Source organism: Manacus vitellinus, unplaced genomic scaffold, assembly GCF_001715985.3.
Source record: "Manacus vitellinus isolate BGI_N305 unplaced genomic scaffold, ASM171598v3 scaffold_1_pilon, whole genome shotgun sequence".
NCBI lineage: Eukaryota > Metazoa > Chordata > Aves > Passeriformes > Pipridae > Manacus > Manacus vitellinus.
In genome coordinates, this window is record NW_021939396.1 from 30717800 (window position 1) to 30724730 (window position 6931).

Below are 6931 nucleotides of genomic sequence, written 5' to 3' on the forward strand. Positions count from 1 at the left end.
AGGCTGATCCCCCACCAGGGCTGGACGACTTGGGGCAACCTGTAAAATGAGACCCTCCAAAGTGTAATTACAATATTTTGTGACATCATAAAGGAACTGAGAGAGAGAAACACAACGGGTTTGATATTACACCAAAACTGACAGAGTGCTCAAAAGTTTCAGTAGCTCTATTAGAGAAGCAATATGGGAATTAAGTAGTAAGGAAGTGCAGTCCAATAGTTGGAGCACAGGGCCGGTAGCCAACACTCACGCTCTCCTTTTGGCTCTGCTACTTACTTGCTGTGTGGCCTAACCCAAACCATTTAATCTCTGTGTGCAATCTCTACAGCTGTATAATAGTCTTCTACAGACATGTTCTAAGGCTCAAATAACTAGTGTTTGATAATGTACTTTGTGATGAAAGGTGTTAAGTAAGTATATAGTATCATCACTAGTTACATTAATATGTATACCCAGCCTGTCCAAAACTGCTACTTATAGCTGCAGGTATTTCTGTACATGATTGTACAAGAAACTTGAACATAACATTTGTCTTTGCAGGACTAGATGTTGGATGACTCATTTTGTCCAGTTTTCTTTCTTCTGAAATGAAGTGCATATTTTTTTATGTTAATGTCAAGAACTGTCTTCCCATTGTTTGAATACAATAAGAATTCTCAACTCCTTTGAATTGCCACAGGTCCTTTGATTTCATCTGAACTGCAATAAGTTATAAAAGGGAAGACACCAGCTTAACATGTCAGGAAGTTTAGAGGGTAGATTTTACTAGTTAGTCACATTTTACATTGCAGCAATTATTGCCTCACACTCACACTGTGACAATACCTGGAGGCTGTTATGATACAGGGCACTATACAGAACAGATAGGATATACAAGCAAATGTAAAATAGCCATAGCATTCACAGCTGTAAAATTGAGCTGTACTTCCATATGAACAGACCAGCTTATGAGCGAATTTTTTATTTCCCTTACTACCTGATTATTTGTTTCCATGTCAACAGACAGTGTAACTACTCATCTAAATGTAGAAGAAATGGTATTATTAACAAGCATTATCACAAAAAGTATATTGTGAACATGAAAGGCCTTTAGAACATGAGAGTGTCCTGACCCAAGCCTGTTGTACTGGTAAGTTGTCAAATAAGAAGCAGTTGCAAATAGTGAAAGAGCAATAGTAACTCTTAAGCTTGACAAGTAAGAGCATAGACAGACACCCATGTGGATTCAGTTTTCTTCTGAAAGAGTCAGTCACCTGACATGCAGTGAAATTTAGCAAGCAAGACCAATGAAGCCACACTAAAGTCCTCATGAAGGTCAATGCCAAGGAGAGGAATGTCCAAAATGAAGAACAAAGAAAAAAAAACAAACATCAGAGATGTTTGCAAGGGGAAAAAATAAGAGATAGGTGGAACCATCTGCAACATACACAAAAAAGAACTATTTCCCAACTCTTCAACCCGCACAGAAAAGACAAAAGGAGTAATCAGACCAGTGACAAAAGACCATTACAAGCCAAAAAAGACATTAATGAGACCGTTGAATGAGTCAAAATATCTGCAAACCTAATTAAGAACAGAATGTGCAGTCTAGGAAGCCACAACTCATTTACTGAGCAGCCTGAAAAAAAAAAAAAGACAATAATTCTTGTACTTATTGTTGGCAAATGTTACTGATATTAGAAAAGTTATATGATCAAGAATAAGAAAGAATGTTGAAGAAACTGAGAAAGAAAAATAACTCAGTTTATCTTCTGAAAGACTCAGTTCTATGATATGGATTAGATATCAAGGTTTCATGGGAAAATAACATTTTCACAGAAACAGTGTTCACACATAGGAAAAAAGCAGAAATGGTAATGCAACATATTATCATAAGATCTAGATTTTATCAGGGGGTTAGGCTGTACAGAGACATGGGTCAAAAAGAATAGGTTGTAACTTTACGAAATACACTATCTTTACCTTCACTGCACAATAAATGTGATGATTCACAATACTCATGGTTCTTCTGCAGTGTATTCCTTACATTAAGCCTATAAATTCTGAACTTCTGAGTTGCAGAGGTCAATGAAGCTAAGACGATCCCAGGGAAGGCAGAAAACTGGAATCCTTTATTGGATATACAACTTCATATTTAAAGGGTTCAGGGTTTACATATTCAACAGGGGGTTCTACATATTTATGGCATTAACATTGGGGGGTTTCACAAGGATGAGGTAAGGGAAAAAAAACCCAGGTTAACATTTTTGCGGTCTTAGGAATTACCTCATGGGAAAAACCCTATTTTATCTTGGGAGAATTATAAGGGGATTAGATATAGGATATAAAGTACAAAGATCAGTGTTTACAAAGCCATAGTGCTGCCTACTCTCTTATATGGATCTGAATCATGGGTCGTCTGTCGCCACCACCTGCAACTCCTAGAACGCTTCCATCAACGCTGTCTCTGTACAATCCTAAACATCCACTCACTGGTCAGATTATGTGACTAATACGTCTGTTCTAGAACAAGCAGCAGTCACAAGTATTGAGGCCATGTTGCTGAGAACACAGCTGTGCTGGGCAGGGCATGTCTCAAGGATGAAGGACCACCCTAAGATCTTGCTTTATGGTGAACTTGCCACTGGCTGTCACAAGAGAGGAGCCCCGAAAAAAAGATACAAGGACTCCCTGAAACAACATCTCAGCCTTGGCCATATTGATCATAACTGGTCTACTCTGGCCTCCAATCCGGAGGTCTGGAGACACACCATCTATAACGCTGCTGATGCTTTTGAGAAAGCATGCAGGGTCACTCTTGAGGAGAAAAGGCAACGCAGAAAGAGTCGTGTCTTGTAGAATATACCACCTAAGGAGTCTTTCTGCTGTGCTTTTTGGAACTGGATGTGCCTATCTTGTATTGGCCATTTTAACCACCAGTGTGCTTGTAACAAATGTGGGTAGAGCCCTCCCCAAATCTTTGTTCACAAAGCCTGATGAGGTATAGGATATACATATGCAACAGGTTACAGAGTATACACATGCAAAAGGGGAGAACACAATGGGTTTATGCAGAGGTCTGATGAGATCAGGATGTGGATTCTCTGGCTGGCAGGACAGGTGATAACATCACTAAGGAGTTTCTACTGAAGAAGGCAGGAAGAGTCCATAGAGATGAGGTCAGGGGAAAGGGGCTTTCCCAGTTTCTGTTCCCCAGGGCCTTCTGCAGAGACCACTCAAATTTCTTTCTGCAGAATTCATATTTTGGAATCCAACACTGAGTAATGGGTGATTACCCACTGCTCAACAAAGTAGGATGAACTTTATTATGTTGAGTAACATTTATTTTAGTAAATAAATTATAAATGTATAAAAGTTGAGTTGTAATTTAAGAATAGTGTATTTACACCAAAGTAACGTTATACTGATTGCTAATATAAGACAGTTAAGCTCGAAATATTTAGGATAATTTATTTTACTTGTGACTAACTTGAAAATACCTGTTTAGGATTTGAGATACTTTTGATATTATAACTGTAGTGGCAGACAATTAATTAATAAAATTGAAATCTAAAATGCATTTTTTTTCCTATTCTGTATCTCCAGGCATAGTAAAGTTCAAAAAACCTCACACATTCATATTTCTCCCTTGTTTTTTTGATACTGCATCATGCTGATAATCATCATACAGAGACAAAGAAGCATTGAGAAGCTAAGTAGCATACCTGTAGTTACTCAAAAATCATGTAGAGAGCAGTACCTTAACCTGAGCTCTAGCAGATCCTAGACTACAGATCTACTCCTACCTCTGGATCATCCTGGGAAAGAAGACAAATTTCCTGTTGTATCTTGTGTTTCAAGGACCAAAAAAAGGCATTTGTAGCACAGAGAGAAATCAGAATAGGAAGCAAATTATTCATTCAAGAATGCTTTGGCAATATCTACCTCCATTTGGCAGTATGGTGACAGAAATGTCATCAACTATAGCAATGTCGAAGATGGAGTTTGAAATCACAAGCCAGTCAGACGTATAGCGGTAGTTTTAAGTTTAAGATTATAACAACTAACTGTAATTGTCAAAGAGCTATCTAAGCTCCTGAAAAAATAATGGCAGATGTGGAAAAGTGTAGCCTAGAGACAATTTCAGCTTACCGAGGTAGATTTTCCATTGCCTTGACATAGACTTCTAGATTCATTTAATATACCCAGACATTTGAGATGTCTGCTTCACAGATATGAAGGGCTTAAGAAGCCTTGGGATGTAAGAATAGCTGTGACTTTTTGAAGTGCAACAGGTGACAAGTTGATGAAATCTCAAATTGCATCAGACACACACCCTGGAAAGTTGCTTGAACAACTCTTTCAACATCATTGACTGTATTGACCATATCTTGTTGATTACACAGGGGGCTTAAGCACTCAGCTTATATATAGACACCACTTTTGGTGTCTTCATCTTGAATTGAATCCTGTCCAGTATATCAAAATGTAATAGATCAATTTTCTACCAGAGATCAAAACCTCAAACAAAGAAGATAGAACAAGTACAGTATGGACAATCATATTCTCAGCATTATAAATTTTTTGAAACAAGTTTAAATTATAACTTCCATCAACCACAAGCATTAATATTCTTAATATACTTTGGAGAGAATGGCACAAGATTTTGTGGCAACAGTAACAAAACTTGCACATGGAAGGCTCATGAAACAATTTCACAGAATCACAGAATTGTTAGGGTTGGAAGGAGCCTCTGGAGATCATCTAGTCCAACCCCCTGCCAAGGCAGGGTTACCTAGAGCAGGTTACTCAGGAACGCATCCAACTGGGTTTATGGGGTTTGAAAGTCTCCACAGAGGGAGATTCCACGACCTTCCAGGACAGGCTGTTCCAGTGCTCTGACACCTTAAATGTAAAGTTCTTCCTCATGTTGAGGTGTAACTTCTTGTGGTTTAGTTTATGGCCATTACTCCTTGTCCTGTCACTGGGCAGCACTGAAAAGTGTCTGGCACCATAGTCTCAACACCCACCTTTGAGATATTTATTTGCATTAATGAGATTCCCCTTTCAGTCTTCTCTTCTCTAGACTAAGCAGGCCCAGCTCCTGCAGTCTCTCCTCATAAGAGATGCTCCAGACCCCTATTTGCTCAGGTTTGTCTATTGTTACTGTAAGTATATCAACAACCTAGAAAAGAATTAGTGGAAAATGAGGAACAATTATTTATAATGGGAGGAAATGCTAATTACATGTATCAAGAACTCTGCTTTGCCAAGAAATTATTGCGGGGTAGAGTGGATGCTAAAGAGCTGTGCCAGTCATAATATAACATTCCTTATAAATGAGGTAATTAGCACACTTTGAGGCACTGATAAAATTAGTATTCTTCTCAGTGATACATCAGCAGAAACCACTGGTCACAGAGAAGAGAAGCAGAAGGGTTAAGAATTTGCTAGCCTAAGTGTACTTGTCATATCAAACATACATTTTCCAGACTTTGGTTACTGCGTCACATTTCAATACTCTGGGTATAATTTAGGAATCTTATCATAACCAGCTAACAAAAACAGATGAATAAATGGATGCATCAGTGCTTAATTTCTTTGAATAGAGAAATTATAAAACAAAAATCTCCCTAAGCATCAGAATAGTGTCTTTGGTGTTTGTCTTGTGGGTTCATCATAACCAAACCTAAGCTTTTTTTTTTTTTGTTTCTCTCATAGCTCCTTGATGTTATAGTCCCTTCAGATGGTGTTTTAAGCATCTCTGAAACTGAAAATGGAGCTGAAAAATCCAGTTTATACCAATACTAAGAAAGACAACATTCACTCAAAGTGCAGAAGTTCATATTTCATTTCTGTGAGATTGAAGCATCCTTTTTAGAACTTTGAAGAGTACTGAAGTGAAAAAGAATAATATTTGGGTGGGTCTTCAACATTGTCCACTGCCAGTCAGGTATTTATTCTAGTCTTGTATGACTTTCAACACTTCATTTTTTTTTTTATTTTTTTTTTGTAATGGAAAGGTACGTATCAACTTGGCACCAGTTTTGAAGAATGGGTGTGTATATTCTGCAGTATTTCTCCTGACCTTTGGAGGATTCATCTTAGAATCACAGGATCATAGAATCATTTAGGTTGGAAAAGACCTCTAACATAATCAAGTCCAACCATTAACCCAGCACTACCAAGTCCACCAGTAAACTTTGTCCCTAAGTGCTACATCTAGACATCTTTTAAATACCTCCAGGGATGGTGACTCAACCACATTCCCTAGCAGCCTGTTTCAGTGCTCATCCACCTTTTTGATGAAGAAATTTTTTCTAATATGCAATCTAAACCTCCTCAACACAATTTGAGGACATTTCCTCTTACCCTGTCATTTGTTACTTGGGAGAAGAGACCAATCCCCACTTCACTACAACCTCATTTCAGGTAGTTGTAGAGAGCAATAAGGTCCCCCCTGCGGCTTCTTTTCTATAGGCTGAACAGCTCCATCTCCCTCAGCTGCTCCTCATCAGACTAGTGCTCTAGACCCTTCCTCGGCTTTGCTGCCCTTCTCTGGACAATCCAGCACCTCAAAGTCCTTCTTTTAGTGAAGAGCCCAAGACTTAAAACAGGATTCAAGGTGTTGCCTCACCAGTGCTGAGTACAGGGCAACAATCACTTCCCTGGTCCTGCTGGCCACGCTATTTCTGATCCAGGCCAGGATTCCACTGGCATTCTTGGCCACCTGGGCGCACTGCTGGCTCACATTCAGCTGTCTGTCAACCAGCACCCCGGGGTCCTTTTCTTCCAGGCATCTTTTCAGCCACTCTGCTCAAGCCTGTAGTACTGCCTGGGGTTGTTGTAACCCAAGTGCAGGACTCAGCACTTGGCCTTGTTGAACCTCATAGAATTGGCCACAGCCCATCAATCCAGCCTGTCCAGATCCCTCTGCAGACCCTTTGCAGAT